Here is a 19645-nt window from a genome sequence, read left to right as displayed (position 1 = left end):
ATCCAGAAATCCAGGAACCAATGAGAGTAAAACTACATATATGTCATTTTATATTTATTTTTTACGCATATGATCAACACATATGTTCACCATTTACGCCGTATGCATTTTCTCATTGCTTCTGGACATTTCGGACACCCTGTATTACAGCATCGTGTTTATATACGCTCTGGAGCACCTTGAAATAGTTCTGAACCTACAACCTCAAGCTAGATATGATTGGTTATAGGTTCATCTGCGATGGAACGGCATCCTACCCGGGGCGTGTATTCCCACCTCATGCTTGGAGTTCCCGGGATAGACTTCAGGAGCGAGAACATCCACATGGTCGAGCGCGCGCCCTGAAATTTCACTTCTTCTAAGTTTGCCAACAGGTCCATATCATTCTTCTTTCTTCTTCCTGTTGAACTTTTCCTTCCTCTTTCCCCCTGTCTTGTTCTTCAGTACGCTCCGGAGCTCCTCGAAATAGTTACGAACCTACAACCTCAAGCTAGATATGATTGGTTAAATCTGCATGAATTACAAATGAGTAATAAACCATAGTTTGGGTGGAAAGTGAGTTGGCAAGACTTCGTTGAAAATGAAAGATGTAGCCATGCCGCTGAAGATCACTTAAAGTTTAAGCTGCACAATAATAAATGAAGGTTCATCTACCATCCGGGGCATGTATTCCCACCTCATGCTTGGTGTTCCCGGGATCCACCATGACCCTGACCCAGAAAAAATGCCATAGTGTGATGTTTTACTTTAGCCTGTTTTTTTTTTCCCTTTTTCTTATTTGTTGTTATTCCATTGTATAGACCTACTACATAACAATAGGACAAGACTTTCAGGACTTGAGTTTCTCTTTGTGCGTGTGTGTCTGTGTGTGTGTGTGTGGGTGGGTGGTGGTGATGGTGGTGGGGGGGGGGGTTGTATAATAATAATTATAATAATAATAATTCCCATGTTATTTCTCGAATAACGAATGAATTGCTGGTAACGGCTTTATTGTTTATTTGTCCCTTTTGCTGACATCTGTTGCATGTCGGTTGATAACACTGAAAGCCGTGGTGGCAGGACGTTAAAAAAGCACGTGCGCTCCCACACACACACACACCCCCACCCACCCACTCGCCCATCCACGCACACGCACGCGCGCGCGCGCACACACACACACACACACACACACACTTGCAGCTCTGTTCCGGCGCGCGGGATTTGTGTTAACAGGAGCTTGAGGAGGGGAACGTGCACGCGCACCTGTTTTAGGCGCATTACGGTAGAGTCAATTGTCCTCTAAACACATCACCGCCGCTGCGCGCGAGCCGGAGTAATCCAACACTGATTTCTCCACGAAAAGAGAAAGAGTGAGCGAGGTGCGGGACAGGGGGATGCCAGACAAGGCGAAGCGTTGCTGAGACTTGAGAAGAACAAGAAAAGAAGTGACAGAGAAGAAGAAGGAGAAGAAGAAGAAGAAGAAAGGGAAAAAAAGCACGGAGAGGAGGAAAAAGAAAGAAGGGGGAAGAAGCAGCTCCGGAGCGGCGTGCTCGTTTTCGCTTTCATGAACTTTTCCGAGCGGTGACCATGAGCTAGTGTGCGGCGGGGTATTGTTTCTACTTATCGTCCGGTCCGCCAGAGGAAGCTAATACACGCGCAAAACCAAACAAAAAAGAGGAAGGACTATAATAAAGACCAACGAAGTCATCTGAAAGTAATGATTCCGCGATATTGATCACAGATCGCAGGGTCCCTTTTTTTTTTTTTTTTTTTTTGCTTGTTTTTTTTTCCCCTTTTTTTTTGTGCTCGCATCCTCCTGCGTCTCGGCGGTGTGTGTGAGTGTGTGAGCGGCTTTTGGAAATCACCGGGACGTTTCAGCCAACCTGGGAGCGAGAACATCCACATGGTCGAGCGCGCGCCCTGAAAGTTCACTTCTTCCGAGTTTGCCAACAGGTCCATATCATTCTTCTTTCTTCTTCTTTTTCAACTTTTTCCTTCCTCTTTCCTCCTGTCTTGTTCTTCACTAGTGTATTAAGTGTTATTTAGCGGGCGGGAGGGATGGGAGGGGAGGGGGGAAAGAAAGAAAGAAAGGAAGAAAGAGCGCGTGCGAGTAGTGTAGTGTGTCATTTCTTCAAAACAACACAAAACAAAACAAAACAAATCCAGCACATCATGTTTTTAGGGAGCAAAACCTTTCGTAATAGTGTGTTTTGTGTAAAAAAAACAAAAAAAAAAACAACAACATATATATATATATGTAGAATTTCTCACCTGAATTCTGATCTGGAAAAAATAAGTTAGCTAGAATAGGCTATCATAGGCTTTTTTTAATTATTATTTTTAGGATTGTTTGTATTTTTGTTTTTGTTTTGTTTTCCCCTCTGGTATGCAATATTAGAAAATGCAACAATGTCTCAGTGAATTGAGCTTCTAGAGTGACGCTTTAATGAAAGTTTGAGGAAACTTCTCTGAAATGCACTGAAAGTCGAAAAGTAATGTAGGCTTAATCCATCCCTATTTAATCTGACTCTAAAGCAGTGTGCATCACAACAGCAGGAATCTCGAGCTCCAATACATACGACATATTGTCTAAAAGTCCAGGGAAACTTTTGACAGTTTATTGACATGTTTTCACCCGCTTTTCTTCCCTGTCTAGCCTTTCTGTGCAAATCACTGCTGATAAAATTCACCCCTAGTCGATTTAGCATTCTAGGCAGAAATAACAATGATTCAAATAATAATAGCCTAGTAATAATAATAATAATGATGATAATAATAATAATAATAATAATAATAGCCTAATTTTAAAAAAAGCAGTGCGTTAGAGGCCTAACATGATTGGGATTTAAATTCGGCATTAATACTATGGTATGCTCTTTATCAATAATCAAGTCTAATAAACTTTTTAAATGAATAAATAAACAGTTTTTTTTTGTGCTTCTTGTAGTGTTCAGAGTGTGCACGCGTTCAACTGCTCAGTTACACGCAGCGTTCAAGTTTCCCAAACGTTCAGTTTGGAGATCTTTCTTTCTTTCTTTCTTTTCAAAACCGCAAACAGGCTGTTCAAATTGACCAAAAAATAAATGTGATTTGCGTAAAAAAAAATAAAATATAATGGTGCTGGGGCTAATCATTTTCGAAAGAGTTTCTCAAACAAACAAACAAACAACCAAACAAAAAAACCCCAATTTGAAATGAATGTGAAGCGAGCGTGTTTCGAGTGCGCGAGACTGACACCGCCGATATTTAGCATGACAGATGGTTATTGATCCATGTGGATTTAGCCTTCTATAACTCTTCAGAACTACAGTTACGGCTGTCTTCTGATTTCCGGGAAAACGGAAACTTGTCAGGAGTGAAACTTTGACCTGCTGGGTATTATTTAAGCGTTAAAAAAAAAGAGAGAGAGAAAAAAAGATGAACACTGCGCGAGAACACTTAATCCCTGTAATACCGATTCGAGTAAAAGTGAGTATTAGTGAGGCTTCGCCTCGCGCTCCGTTTAGGCTCCACGCGCACAATTAATAAACAGTGCAAAACAGGCCATTTCCAGTTTTATTCTTCTCTATTTTTTTTTTTAATTAAAAGGTTGTTCACCTAATATTAATTTAAGAATTGTGGGGAAAATGTAAACATGGGCAATTATTTTATTTTTAAATATCTTCAAAGTTTTCTTTGCACTATGTGAATGTATGTGTGTGTTTTAATATCATATATATATATATATATATATATATATATATATATATATATATAGTGTATAGTGTATATATATAGTGCACTAATAGTAGAAATGAAGGAATTACATTTAAAGGTAAGGTTACGACTGAATTCTAAACGCATGCTTTGCACATGTTGTGCAATATGAATAATAAATCACTACAGTCTGCAGTCTAGATTATACTGATATGTGGCTCTTACCACAAATGTTCTCTGATATGTAAAATGTACACACACACACAGGACGGCACAGTGTTTGACATGCGTGTTATTACGGGGCTGACTGATGCAGGACAGGGCTTCGGGCGCTATAAATTTCCTCTAGCGGCTTTCTGACCCTGTTTCCCAGTGGCATTCCTGCCATCGCCTGGTGCCATTCACAGCGCTGAGAACATTTCAATCCGCTCATGGCCTGTGAACGCAATCACTGCTCTAAACGGGGCTGTTTTCTGCTTTCTGATTCCTGACCTCTGGCTAATTTTTACAGGAAAGAATACGAATGTATGATCTGCTTCTCCTGTGCTTGGTTATCCGGTGCTGGATGTCGAAATGAACTCGAACTTTCTTTCATGAAAATCACCTGCAGTCTCAGAAATACTATGTTTAGGAAGGGAAAACTAAATCTGAATTTTGTTTAGGAGTAAGTCTGTCGTTTGGTATTTTGGTATTATACAATTCTGTTTGCTTTGTTAATATTATATTATATATTATACTATATATCCCGAAGAGGCAAAAAAAAGAAAAAGGATTGTGTAAATTTGCCGTTTTTCCTCTACCTGCTCTTTTCAGTCATGCTTGAATGATGGCGTAATTCAGTGTGAAGCCCAACCAGGCAAAGAGCACAGATCTCTCCCTTTCTTCGCGAATACAAATGATAGTAATGAGGATAATTCTGAGGAGGCGACTTCAGCCGCATTGTGCGCTTTTGTGTCGCTTTTGGAGCCGCAAGTGGCAACGGCCCCACTTCAGACAAATCGTTTTCACACACCAAACGCGAGAAGAAGAAGAAGAAGAAGAAGAAAAAAAAGAAGGAGGTCTGAAACGTCACACACTTCAGTTTAAAAAATAATAATTAAAAGCACGTTATTTAATTCTCATTTTATTTCATATTAGAATGCATTTTAATTTGAAGTGCGAGTGGAGTGTGTGAACAGGCATTCCAAAGTTTTTGTGTAGGGATGTTTGACAGGTCAGTGTGTGTGTGTGTGTGTGTGTGTGTGTGTGTGCCTGCCTAAAAACATTTGATGTGTGCCGTTGAAAGAGGAATAATTGTGTGTTGTATCAGTTCAGTTTTGGAACTAACAGATGTCAGCCTTGGTAGTGTTTGATGGTTTTGTAAAAAGAAGGATGTGCTTTAGCTAATTGTGTGTGTGTGTGTGTGTGTGTGTGTGAGCTCTAGTCAAGTGATATGGATGTGGATTTAAGTTTTTATTCCTCGCTGGCCTCATTTCAAGCACTTTTGATATTCCAAAGCGTCGTCCTCTGCACTTGTTGGCTCCGCCGCCATTAAACACTTCTGACGTTTCAAAAATAATGTTAGTTTTTTTTTGTGTGTGTGTGTGTGTGTGAGTGTGTGTGTGCTCGAGTACTTTTTTTTTTTAACCGATCAAAGTGTTTTTGAAGAGTAACACACACCCATGTGTAAATGAAGATTTTTGTTGTATTGTTTGACCTCACATCACATCATTGAGCATTTCCCACCACTTCTCCACCGCACTCGAACGCGCTGGTGCAAAATACGCAATGATTAAGTTTGCCTCTTTTATACTCTGGCGAACCCTCGGCGAAAGGTCAGGCCAGGATTTTACGGCCATTCGCCTCCTTTGAATGCGTCGCCTCTTGCGCTGACCAGCAGTAAACCAGCAGCGCTGCAGAAATGGTGATTAAACATGTGGTTTTAATTGACGATGTTATTCAGTGGAACGGCGAGCCAGGGCATTTTCTTGCGCGAATAATAAATTACTCACGTTTTTAGACAGTGAGGCCTGTTTTTATTACGACTCGGAGAGCGGTGTCGTTTTTTTTTTTTTTCTCCTCAGAGAGAAACAACCAAAAAAAAATATTTAAAAAAACAAAAAAACAAAAAGCATTTAACTTGAACACTTGGGCATTTGTGAATCAGGAAGAAAGGAAAGGTTTTCGGTGGATAGAGTAGGGATGTTTTCCACTTTATCTGATTAATTGAGGCACTGGGTTGTGTAGGGATGGCACAAACCCTGGAAGTTCTTGGATGAACGGCATGGCAGTCAGTCCTGGAGCTGCCGGAGGTAGGGAATTTTTCACATTCACTTTCAGAATAATTTTTGCCTTGCTTGGAGGCTAAACATCACAGGCAGCTTGAGTTCCTCTGTACAAGTTCTTTTCCTATATATATATATATATATATATATATATATATATATATATATAAATCTCTGTGTGTGTGTGTGTGTGTGGACCGCCGGGAACGATCCTGCTGCATTCTTCCAGGTTGTTATGAGCAGAACGGATGCCTTTAAGGTCACCGTATGGATCTGGGTCGAAGCCCGTTTCCACTGAGAAGTGGCGTGAAGTCAGCGAGAGGAAGTCAGGATGGAAATGACAGTATTAGTGGCAGAGGTGTTGGTCATTATTCCTCGTGATCCATTAGCTAAGCGTCCCGGGAGAGCACTGGGCAGAGAGCGGGCCAGTTTTATGGCCTATTATCGGTGCTTGGAGGGAAAAGCGCAGCTCTCAAAACACTCGGACTGGAGAGCCAGGAAGAGGGAGAGATACGGAGAACGCGAACGAGGAAGTCAGAGCAGCAAGGAAGGGAGGGAGAAGGCGAAAGAGCCGAGGACGGAAGACGAAAGCGTTTGCGGTGCGACCTCCCACTCAGACGAATCCGATCGATACACACGGTGGCACGGTCCGGGTTTGGTTTAAGCGTCCAGCGCACGGGGCTAAAAAAAAAAAAAGAATAAAAAAGAAGCTGCTCCTGCTAAGTTTGCATTCGGTCTGACAGCTGTATTTGGGTTATGGATTTTCTCTCAATCCTGCTTCTCCTCCCCTGGTTCTAACCTCCACTGCTCTCTCTTTCACGAAGGTCCTCATAACACAGCGCTGTGTATATTTTGAAAACCCTAGTTAAAGACTGACAAACCATCACGTCCATCAGGCAGAGGAGCAGGAGGAGGAGGGGGAGGAGGGGAGGAGTGGGGGGGGGGTCGAGCATACATATCAGTTAAGCTCCTCTGGAGAGAGGGGGAAAAAACGGTGAGAGAGAGAGAGAAACTTTCAACAGTTTTTAATGCGACCATGAAAGACATGAGGGTGACGGCTAAATGACAGCTCCGGAGCGAACGCCACGGCGAACTCGCTTTAAGTTATGCGTATCTTTATTTATTTATAAAAAGAAAAATATATACGCTCAGCTGAAATCCCATCAGCTCGCGAACGTGGTGCGATTAGCGAACTTCCGCCAGACCCAGGAGTTTTAGAGTTTCTTTTCCTCGCTCTTTTGTTTTCGCGACAAATCCTAAGCCGCATCCAGCTGCTGAAAGCGCGAGGAGAATTACAGAGGACGTCCCGGCAAATCCATTCTCATACAGAGGTGACCACGTCAGTCATGTTCATCGGTTCATCCACAGAGTATCTGCCGAATCGAGGGAGTTAAAGGGCTGTTTTACCGCATGGAAAATAACCATTCAAAAAAAACACAACCCACTCCTTTCCCCGTTCAAATCACGCATACGGAAAGTTTGCCTGGATTGATTCAGGGATGCTGAGTTGGAAAAGAAGTTCAAGAGTTAAACAAAATCAGTTAATGCTCTTAATATTAGTGTTACGTTGTCATGAATGCTAGTTTTTGAGAATTTTCAGAGATGATCATTATGGAACAAGGGGCATTTATTGTCTTGTCCTTTGGGAAGCACTCAGAGTGAAATGCCCTAGTATTTGTGTGTGTGTGTGTGTGTGTGGATGTGTGTGTGTGTGTGGGTGTGTGTGTAGGTGTGTGTGGATGTGTGTGTGTGTGTGTGTGGATGTGTGTGCGTGTGTAGATGTGTGTGTGTGTGGATGTGTGTGCATGTGTAGATGTGTGTTTGTGTGGATGTGTGTGCGTGTGTAGATGTGTGGGTGTGGGTGTGTGTGTGTGTGGATGTGTGTGTGGGTGTGGGTGTGTGTGTGTGTGGATGTGTGTGTGTCGGTGTGTGTGTAGGTGTGGGTGTGTGGGTGTGTGTGGATGTATGTACGTGTGCGTGTGTGTGTGTGGGCGGGTGTGTGTGTGGATGTATGTGCGTGTGTGTGTGATTGTGTGTGTGTGGGCGGGTGTGTGTGTGGATGTGGGTGTGTGTGTGTGTGTGTGTGTGTGGCATAGTTCGCAGGACTCTTTTTTTTTCCCCGGAATGACACAGTGATCAGAGGATGAAGTGAGAGACCCGGAGAGAGAGAGAGTGAGAGAAAAGATAAAGTTTCAGAGATTAGAGATTAAGCGCTAAACTGTAATTTCAGCTCACACGGCAAGGACGAGACTCTCCTGCTTCTGCGTTCACGTGCATGCGGTCGTTCGGAAATTCGGAAATTTCTGTCGGTTACTGAGACCGCCGAGCCTGCATGCTCTGAACGCTACAAACTTTTTCCCATCATGCATTAGAAGGAACAGATCTTGCTTAGTGTGTGTGTGTGTGTGTGTCTTTTCTTGAGCGTAGAACAGTCCTGAAAGTTTTAGATAAAGCACACACTTTTAAAAAGTAAAAGTAAAGGCGAGGATTTGTTTGGGTTATCAAATGCTACAGCCTTCAAGAACAATTAATTAATTAATTAATTAATTAATTAATTGTTTGTTTGTTTGTTTGTTTGTTTGTTTGTTTGTTTTTGTTTTTTTACTTGAAACGTGCCTCGGATGATGATCAAGAGAAGCGAAATTGATTTCAGTTAGACCGAGCTGTGATTTTTAAAAAAGGTGCACGTGAGATTTTTTTTTCTTGTAAAAAGCCTTGTGATTAAAAAAAGTACATTTTCTACTGCACTATAAAATATTATTATTATTATTATTATTATTATTATTATTATTATTATTTTAATTCTTCTTCTTATTATATTTTTTTGACAAAAAGAAGTTGGAAGAAAACTCTGTGTGTGTGTGTTTGTGTGTGTGTGTGCACTTGCTGAGATGGAGTAACCATTGAGTAGAACTGCTTTTTTGTACTCCATCTGCGGGCAGCAGGCATTGTTGACCGAGGCACATCTGCCACTATATTATCCCCAGCTGTTATCTGCATAATTGTGTTATTCCCCCCACCACACACACACACACACACACACACACACACACACACACAGTGTCCCCTGCCCTGCCTCCCTAGCTCCCTCCTCTGTGTGTGTGTGTGTGTGTGCGTCCTTGGCGTTGATGATCTGTGGTCAGACTCGGTTGAGGTGGGCACTAGAGAGGGTGTCCTCGTATATATGCGTGTGTGTGTGTGATAGAGAGAGAGAGTGTGTGTGAAACCCGCCCTCACGGTCAGTGCCACTTGCCTGACATTTGTACACGGATTTTGCGCAGGTAGCTCTCTCTTCTTACAGAAATAACACGGAGAGGATTTCCCTCATCTGTCCACTCCTCCTCTTACACACGAGTGAATTTTTCACTGGGTTTGTTTCACTCGGGTTGTGTGTGTGTATGTGTGTGTGTGTGTGAGAGAGAGAGAGAGTGTTGCATGGCACTGCCTTCTGAAGTGCTCTCCGTTCTGATGAATTTTTGGGGGTTTTTTTTCTGGTGCATGAATACATGCTTAATAATTAATCGTCAAACAAACGTACGATTTTGTCGAGTGGCATTGACAAAAGTCGTGACGAGGTTTTGTCCATTTTTCAACGCGCACAGGTTGTTCTAGGCAACGCGTTTGTCTGTAATTAAGCGCTTTCTTTCTCTCAACAGCAGATGCTCCCTCCTCCCCCTTTCCCTCACTCAGCATGAAGAAAGACTCATTATTTCTCTTTTAGTAATCCTAGTACTCTCTGTGTGTGTGTGTGTGTGTGTGTGTGTGTGTGTGTGTGTGTCTGTGTGTCGGTCAAGAGAGAAGCCTTCCCTAAGCCTACCCAAACTGACATCTCCTCTCCAGCAGCCTCATTGGGAAGATGTTTTATACTGTCTTTCTGGCCGAGATAGAGACAGCAGAGTTGTGTGTGTGTGTGTGTGTGTGTGTGTGTGTGTGTGTGCGTGTGTGCGCGCGCGTGCATGTGTGTGTGTGTGTGTGTGTGCACGCGCAAAGCGACGATTTTTCATTGCCACGCAAGTGAGTGCTCTTTTCCCGGCTCCTACTGATCACTTAAACAGCACTAGAGCTAAATCAAATGGTGACTTAAAGTAACCCGACCTTCCTCTCTTTGTCTTTCCCCATCATTTCATTCCGTCTTCTATCTTTTTTTTTCCGTTTAATCGCCGTGACGGAAGACATTTGCATCAAGACATCTTACCTTTTGAAATGAATTAGTCTCATGGCATCCTTGAATCCGTGATGAAGCGAGAGTGAATGCCTTAATTAAAACAGGACTGACAACCATATTCATGGTTTTTCTTCTTCTTCTTCTTCTTCTTCTTCTTTATTTTCTCTTTCCTCAGCTTTTTTTTTTTTTTTGCAGGTGCCATGGCGGTCTTCACATCACAAGATTCGCCACTTTCCATTTAAATTGCCTTTTCCCTCACATGACATTTGACCAGCTTTTTTAATTTTTTTTATTATTAAACCTTGATAAACACTGCACCGAAGAGAAGACGAGCCTTCGCTACAAATTTATTCTCATTTCGATCTGTTTTTTTTTTTTTAAATTTCCATTCGATCACCACTGTCAGTCGGATGTTATTTTAATAGCTATATCTGAATGCAGATGATGTTAATTATACACGTATTGTTTTGTAGGAGGTGAAATGATTTGGCGAGGTAAGATGAGGAACTAGCCTAGTGGAAACCAAATCCCCCCCCAACCCCCCCCCCCCCCCAGAAAATAAATAAATAAATAAATAAATAAGTAAATAAATATCAGTTCATTAGTGTCGCATTATTTTCTCTTGATGTGAAGGTTGTTTTAGAAGTACTGTGTGCAATAGAAAAAGCACTAATGCGGCAATTAGCGGCTCGTTTTAAAGGAAACAGCTCGCGCTAAAGACAATCTCACACCGCTGAAAGGGAATAATACAGAAGGCACACAGACACACTGCGAACTTCGCGATCTTTATTTGCTGTTTTTTTTTTTCTCCAGCTTTTTGATCTGCATGAGTCTGGACTTTCTGCTTCTTCTTCTTCTCTCTTTCTTGTCTTTTTTTTTTTCCTGAGGCTGAGCAAGGTGAAAAAGGGAGGGAGGGAGGGAGGGAAAGTTGAGTCTCTGAGGGAAGTTTGCATGGTCCAGCCACACGCTGGGGCTTTGTACAGCTCGCTAGTGAAGAACTGAGGAACTTTTGGAAGTTTCCAGAACCGCGCGCATCTCCAGGGTGCCGTTTAACCTGAACCGGCAGAGCGCGCGAGGCCTAGAAGGCTGAGCGGACGCCGCCGTCTTTAGCTTTAACCCCTACCCTACCCCCCTTTTAACCCCCCCCCCCACTCCCCGCGACCCCTCTCTCTTCCACGGCTAATTTCCAAAACACAGCCTTGGCTTGTCCCCCTCTTGCTCTTTTCATACTTAACTAAAGAAGAGGAAGAAAAAAAAGACACCCTCTCCTCTCTCTCTCTCTCCTCTCTCTCTCTCTCTCTCTCTCTCTCCATCCACGCAAGATCATTTTTCATCAGGACCGAGCAGCAGGTCAGATCCCTGGATCCGCCTCGTCCAATCTAAAATGTATCTCGATGGACGTCAGGGACTCCATTTATATTTTATATAGACTCGGAGTCCGTTTCAAGGAGTATATAAGATGGTTAGTGGCACTTTTTGTTCCACCGGAACTTGGACACAAAAGGTAAAGGTTAACAAAAAAAAAGTTAGAAACACATAACACTTCAGTGTCTCGTTTTCCTTCTCGCTCCGTCCACGGGAAAGAAACGGACGTTATTTTGAAGCGTCGAGAATTTACGTAAAAGAAAAAACTAAACAATAAGAATAAGACCTTCAGCCTGTGAAGGACTGATGAGTTGGAATGGGAAAGAAAATGACAGCAGGACAGAGAGGAGGTTAGACAGTGCAGGCGGGCGGATCCGGGTTGATTGACGGTAAACGGAGCCGCTTTAATGCAGTAATCAGCGTCCTTTCCCCCCAATCATTTAATAACCGCCTAATCAGACTAATTGGCCCGGAGCACAGCTGCATGTGCACCTGAGGAGGAAGAGAGCGTGGACATGCAGATGGGAAGAAGAAGGGTGTGTGTGTGTGTGTGTGTGTGTTCAAGCACAGAGAGACTGGTTTTAAATTGAACGATTCCTAGTTTTGATTTCTGTCCACTCGTGAAATCAGAAAATGCGATCAGGTTTTGCTCGTTTGGAAATGTGGACAGGTGGAAAAATCAGTGTGTAGCAGAAATCCCCTTCAAAAGAAAATAAAGAACAAAAAAAAAAACAACCAAAAAAAAAATATAGCACTGAAATGCTAGGTATGTGATAAATGTGCCGATTACCTGGCCACCCTGTTTTAGAGATAAAGAGGCTTTGTGGAGCCTGAGACAGGGAGTGTATAAGGAGAGAAAAGATGGGAGGAGTGGATGAAAGATGGGAAAAAATGATCTATAAATTCATGTATAGATCATATGGAGACGGCATTTTTCTAAACTTTCTTTTCGCGTTGAGGATGGAAGATTTTGATGTGTTACATTTAATATTTAAACATGATGCATGGATATTGATGTGTTATAGCATGACAATTTCTATATATGTGTGTGTATATATACATATGTGTGTATATATATATATATATATATATATATATATATATATATATATATATGATTTCTGATCCTGATTAATGAACTCCCGTCTCAGATCCTTTCTCTCTCTATGGGATTCCTCTCTGCTCTAACTGGACTGCTTTGCTTCATATTTTTGGGATTGTATCTCAGTTCTGATTTATTTTTTTTAAAGGAACTGCATGTAACCTCCCTCGAGGGACTGAAAAGCTTAATCGGAAAAGCACATTTATGTCTCTGGCCGTTCTTTCTGCTCTAATTTGGCTGAAGGTTTAATCCCAACAGAGCAAGCAGTTGCCTTTTTCTACCATTCTCTCATACACACACACACACACACACACACACACACACACACACACACATATGGTACATGGGGAAAAGTTCCATGCAGCCATCTATCCTGCGATCGCATTATTACCACACCCACTGCTCCCCCTAACACCCCCCCCATCCCCACCCCTTCCTTTTCTCTTATTCTAGCCTGGCTAATGAGAATTTGTTAATGAGAGTGAGAGATCTTTTGGGTGTAGCACAATTTATCAGAAAAAAAAGGCGTATAGGTTTGAAAGAAAATGTGAGGGGAGGGGAAAAAGAGAGAGAGAACAGGCCTTCAAAGAAATCCTATTCTTCTTATTTGCGAATGTTTGATGAGACATTGAAAAGTTTTGGAGCCTCGCGCCTTTTGAACGGAGCCGAGCCGAACACTAATCACTCTTCACAGAAAAATGACTTCCAACCAGATTTAATTAACTGATAAGAGGGGCTTCAAATTAATTTTTCAAGGATGTTAGATTTTGATTAAGAAACTCCTAAAAGAAATAGACGAATAATCAATTTTTTAATCAACTTGCTCAAATGGTAACTGGTTAATATGGTAATTCTGGCACTTAGGGCAAATATTGTAGTGCAGCACTTTCAATGCATCCTCTTAACGGAATTATAATATCTTTACATCTGATTATTATGGTTATTTAAATTTTTTTTTGTGTGTGTGTGTGTGTGTGTGTGTGTGTGTGTGTGTGTGGCTACCTCTCAATTTTGATATTCTCATCCCATATTCTCAGGGTTATACTCAAGTTGAAAAGAATGAAACTTGAATATGTGAGTGTGTGAATGGACTCGTCTCATAAATCAATATAAAAGGGAAATTTGAAAGAGAATAAGGGATGTACTCAGTGTAGAAGCAAGTATTTAATGTAATCCGAGTCATTCACAGTTAAAACAAATTTCCTGTCAGGGATTATTTGAGTTAACAGGCGTTGCTTTTTAAAAATTTTTTTTTTTTTTGCTGAGTCATGATATGCGTATTGGAGGGCGAGTTCGATTCGAAGTGATGGCGAAAGTTTTTCGAAATTGAGGAGTTTCTTGTGAACCTTTTTTTTTTTTTTTTCTTTTTCTGTAACCGATTCAATGAAAAGGTTGGAAAGGTCTTTTCAGCGTCAGATTAATTAATCTAATCTTACCCAATCTTTATCCAGGTCCAATGTACGTAAAATGTCATTAATTAACATATGATATCTGTTTCTATTAGAAACGAACTAGTTTGCTTGAAGTGTGTATGGCTTTTTAAAAGCATGACCTCAAGCTTTGTTTGAGTATTTATTTATTTATTTATTTATTTATTTATTTAACTCTGGCTGGCTGGCAAAATCTCAATATTGAACGTACGTATTCAATTAGCAAAACTCATTAGCAAAAACTTGGCGTTTGTTGTTGTTTTTTTTTCTTCTCCCCCTTCTTTCTTTTCCTTTTTTTTTTCTTTTCCTGGCACTGAATTAATGGTTTTGATATGCTAATTAGCAAGTAATTTAATTTCAAAAGGCCTCAATTAACAGCGGCATTGTGGACACGATGAAGTTAAGCAGCGTAATCTAATTTGCATTAGTAACGAGCAGGGAGTAATTAGGGGACTAATTAGACACTTCAGACAGTACTTGTGTTTACTTTCTTAATGAAGTGGAGGCGTTTTTTTTTCTTCTTCTTTTTTTTTTTCACAGGCGCTGGAGTGTGCCTGGCATCAGAGCTGTGACGGAGAGGAGAGGTTGAGGGGGGTGTCGGGTGGGCGGGCGGGCGGGCAGGCGGGCGGGGCGTTTTGGCATCTGTTGGCATTAGAGGACAAGTGGCATAAGGCCTGTAGATCAGATCCAATTGCAGAAATCCCGGTACGAGTCAGGAGAGCACGTACTGTTGGCCTTTGCCAAGCGCTCTCATGCTCGAGTCAAAAGCACGCATCTCTTATTCATTGTGTTTGTGCCATATCAGTCTGGTTGAAGGCAAGGCACTGACACGTTGCACAATGATTAGAAGTAGCAGTACTTTGGTACTACTATAGTAGCGTTATTAGTGCTTTGGAATATAACAAAACAGCAAAACTGTATTAAGTGTTTTATCAGTTCATCACCATTATCATAACCAGTACATTTAGTGTAACGTGAATCTTAAAAATTCAGGACCATCTTGAAGAGTCCATGAACACGCAGTCTATCCTTGGGACTGTTGCGATTGGGAAAAGGGTTTCAGTAAATATTCGTCCGTATTATCATCGCCTGGGGCGAATAGGAGCTCATGGTGGAATTTGTCTGGTGCCTGTCTCGGCTCTGGCTGATGAGGTCATCGCTCAGGGACGTGGCAGAGTCATTTCGGCTCACTCTGCAGGGATTGGTTACCATTTTGCGCCAGTGACGAGGCCTTTATTTCAATCCCCGTCCCGCGACAGCCCTCCTGTACAAAATACCAGATGTCCCCCTCATTCATGGAAAGTATGGAAAGTTTTTTTTTCCCCTCCTTTTTTAACCTTCTTTTTTTTTTTTTTTTTGAAAGCTGATCAGACTTTAGGGACAGTCGCTGATGGAAATGAACGAGGACGCACTGTTGACACACGTCTGACCTGGCCTGTAGGTTGGCCTGCTGTCTGTAGTGAGATGTATCTACTCTATCACAAGTGACAGGAGGGCAATAAGATGGAAGGAGAAAACTTTTCTCTTGCCAAATCTTCTTTTTTTTTTGCTCCCGTATTTAATTTCTCTTTCTGTCTCTGGGTGTTACTCTTTTTCAAGCCACAAGCAGTCTCTTTGATAAAAAAGGTTTGTAGATATTTGACCAAGGCCTCGGTAAACAGGCCGGTGTTATTTTCTCAGCCGCTGCGTCAATACGAAGGCCCCTGCTTCTCGCGCAGTATCCAGGCAGCTAGCAAACATTCCACCAGCTTTTCCAGGCTTTGTCCGGCTGGCGAGGATAAATTATAGCTCAGCTTTTGTTGAGCGTCAGCTGCCTTAAAGTGACCGCACATTGTGAATTTCTTTCTCCCCCCCCCCCGCTTTTTTCGTTTGGACTTGTAGGCAGAGCGAGCGAAGCGGGATGGCAGCGAGGTCAACAGGAGGCCGCTTTAGATAAACAGCGTAGCTGGCCCGCGATTGTGCATATTTATTTGAAATCGGCCTGGATCCTATTAAAATGTTGAGAAGAAGTGGTAAACAGTGCGGTCGCCACAGCCTATGAGTGTATTCACAGAACTGTAATTGAGGGTTGAGTTTGTGTACTGTTCAAAACGGGGGGCCCCTCCAAACGCCCGGTTTATGGACCGAGCGCTAAAAAGTGAGCACGGTGGCCCAAAGAGGCCCAAAATCTTCACATGTCGTCAGTGTTGGGGTTTGCTGCCGAATTTGTTTTCCGGATACAGGAAAGCTGTGAAATGGCTCGGGTGAAGCAGAGGGCACTTTTGATTGACGCATTTCGAGTGGGTAGGATTAATGCTTTCGGAGTGGCATGAGCTTACCGTTTTTGCGGAGCCTAAACCTTTTCCATATGCGAGTGATTTCATAGTTAATATCAAAACCGGTGACGTTCCCCTCCGCGCTCACTGCTGGTACTTTCTTTATAAACCTAAACCAGATCCGCTCATTTTCTCACTGGCTTTCTTTTTATTTTTAAAATTTTTTTTTTTATTATGGATATTTTTATATGGCACTTGAATGGGGCCCAAAATATGATTATTGCATTGCGTGTTTAAAAACGGAGCTGAAATGCGATTCGCATGCTTTAACTAGGCGACTGTCGTGCAGACAGCTCATAAATGCTCAGTGTGTTCAGTAAATTTTCCAGTTGAACTATAGGTAACATAGTACCTGGCTGGAAAACTTTCACTATAAGTTGCACCTTCTTTAAAAAAAAAAAAAAAAAAAAAAACGTTGCCTCGTAGCAACCGCCTGGCCTTGTTGATATGTCTGAACTCGTTGCACTTTATTGCTTGTGACAGGCATGAGGAGTTAATTAATGTTGCTGGAAGCCCAAAGCCTTTATTTCTGGGATACCGTCCACTGTCTTGACGACACACCGCAAACAATAATGGAGCAGTAAACTACAACTCCCAGGTGTAGACATGGTTTCCCATGCACGGGGCTGCTCTGATATTGAGCGTGACTGCAACGTACAGAAGGGAAATTGATCCTTGATCAGCACCCAATGGCTTTTCTTAGCAGCCATTACTGAATTACCCAGACTCTTAAAAAAAAAGAAGAAATGAGGAAGGGGGGGTTGTGGGGATGGGTTCAACAAACACGCAGCTGCCTCAGCCTCCACAAGCAGCTTTGTAAACAGAAAAAGGCAAAAGAGAGCAAAACAATAGTCGCCCAAACAGCAGCTGAAATCTATCCATCAAACTTAACTACACTTAGTTTTTTTTTGCAATCATGCAGCTTGGAGATCTTTTCTTTTTTTCACGTGAAATAAAAGGGACGACTAATTGGGACACCTGTAGGTTGGAATTTCACATCGCTTATGTGAAATCGTTTCAATGAATAGTTTATGTCAGTAGACTACAGGTGAATAGGGTCATTAAAAAAATAAATAAATAAAACAAAACAAAACAAAAAAAACCCCCAGATATCATCAGGCTTTGGTAGTGGATTGCTGATATTCTTTTCCCCCCAGAAAATTTCCTGTATTTATGCAAATTTGACTAATTAAATATGCGTATATTTATTTGCATACTACACAAAAACAAAAATCTAGTTTAGTCTAAATCTAGAAAAGGAATGTAGATTGTAGATTGAAAAAAACCCAACTAAATTATGAAAGCACGTCATTTAGACCTTCGGCTCTGAACGCTTTGAGATTTTGAGAGTTTCAAAAAGAAACGTGATTGTGAGTGTATTTCCACACTAGCAAGTGCGGGTGGTACAGTTTCTAAAAGAAACGGACCTGCTCTGTGTCATAACGATATCAGGAAATATTTCACGGACGTGACGCGACTGTGCCGAGTGGGCGGAGCCTCGAAGTTGCTAAGTTTGAGATAATGATGTGGTGGTGAACGGACAAAAACAGTGACATTAATGCTAAGTTTTGGTATGGTCAAGAAAAGTAAAAACAAATAAATAAATAAATAAAGTCAGCCCTTTAACCATAACTGTTAGGGATATCAAACATTCATGCCCAAGCCTAAGCAACGTTGCTATTTTTCATTCCCTGGCTTGCTTTCTCACTCTCATCTCTCGTACACACACACACACACACACACACACACACACACACGGATTATTCTCCTGTTTACAAATGATCTAACCTTTGGTCTGCCCTTTCGTGCTGATAAGTTTACCACCATGCCTAGCAGCCTGCTCGACGCGCCCCTGTTACAAAGCTAATGAATATTCATTGGCCGCTGAGTGGGATCCATAAGTGCCGGCATTTGTATTGATTATTGTGTTATTTAAGTACCTTTTATATCATTCAGCAGAGTTAAGCACTGTAACCCTCGCAGCCTGCGCCAGTCCACACTCATTAAAATACCCGGCGGCTCTTTTGAACGTACGAGCTGTGATTGGATGGGATGTGGAGAGAGCCTGGTGGGCTTACAACATGCTACTCAGGAAAGGCAGGTGAAGTAACTGATGTGGTCTCGGTGGAGTTAATATGACTGCATGGAAAATTCCTAGGAAGGAAGTGATTTGGTTGGATTTCAAGTGAACGAAGCTACAAAAACAGTTAAAAAGAAAAACCCTGTATGTAACTCTAGTAAATGTAGTAGCTAGTAGAATTTCATGAATTCTCCGTATTTGATGTTTTTGGAGCGTCTGAGGGTTGGAAGGTGGCCACAGTCACGTCCGAAGTTTTGAACTACCAAGCAACAGTAGGAAAACAACGAGTCAGAATTTCACCGTTCTTTCTACTGGATGCAATTTGCCTGTATAACGTCGGCACGAAATGAAAGTTAGTGCAAACGTTTGTTTTTTCTCACGTTCTGCCAAGTGAATTTCACTCGTTCTCATTTTTCAAGGCGTCAAAATGTGTTCAATGTTATGCCTAAAGTGTAGTTGCTTGTAGAGGCATCTCTGCGTGAAGTTAGAAATGGTTCAAGGAAAACTCTTTTCCACACAAAGTTGCCCGATAATGGAAATCTAAGTTGTTGAATTCCATGAGGGAATGTTTACAAGTGTTTACTATAATGCAAATGAAAAGCTAACAGTAAAGGACGAGAATGAGAACTACATGAAAGAATGTCTTTAGCTGTATTCCATCCAGTTTTTCTCAAACTGTACGGTAAAAACTTTTTATGTTGGTTACTTTGGTACCGCTTCATCACACCTTCTTCAATCTGAAAAAATTCATCCCGTTGCTGAAAAGCTGATTTATAAACTGTTCAACTTAGTGTTTATCAACTGCCCCAGCAACTGCCCTTAGACTTCCATTACGAGTGAGTTTCCAGGAAGTGATGTATTTTGTATTTTTTTTAATACAGGGAAATGTGTTGAATTCGAGTTTTGTTAAAGGAATGCCCAAACTTCTGCGATCACTCCTACACTACAGATACAACCGATAGAGATTAGACTGAAACACTCTACTCTGGATTATCTCTTGGAGGTTGGATTGAGGGCTAGGGTTCTTTCGGGTTCTAGGGCTACCAGTTTTTTTTGAATGGGACTGGTTTGGCATGCGTATTGCGCAACGCAGAAGAGGCATACTGCGATATTCCATGTAGATTTAAGGCGGCGTATTAACCTCATCCTGATTTATGGAGTAGCATCACATGTCCCAGTGCATTTCACGAGAGAAATATTAATCTGTAGAGTCCTCACGTGAGCCTTGCCAAGCCAAACGCTACAGTAT

At 41.8% G+C, this 19645-nt stretch overlaps 1 protein-coding gene across 2 annotated transcripts in view; it reads left to right on the top strand.

The window, feature by feature from the left end:
* The first annotated feature begins 1277 nt into the window (after window positions 1-1277).
* Window positions 1278-19645, top strand: part of foxp4 (forkhead box P4) — a 146482-nt gene continuing 128114 nt past the window's right edge. For both annotated transcript variants that reach the window (XM_053652984.1, XM_053652983.1), the window contains exon 1: window positions 1278-1932. The gene's annotated coding sequence lies outside the window, so the exon portion shown is untranslated. The remainder of the gene's footprint in view (window positions 1933-19645) is intronic.

The sequence above is a fragment of the Ictalurus furcatus genome, chromosome 21 (genome assembly GCF_023375685.1).
Source record: "Ictalurus furcatus strain D&B chromosome 21, Billie_1.0, whole genome shotgun sequence".
Classification (NCBI taxonomy): domain Eukaryota; kingdom Metazoa; phylum Chordata; class Actinopteri; order Siluriformes; family Ictaluridae; genus Ictalurus; species Ictalurus furcatus.
The sequence above is the reverse complement of the archived record's forward strand: the minus strand, read 5'-3'. Positions and strand labels throughout refer to the sequence as shown.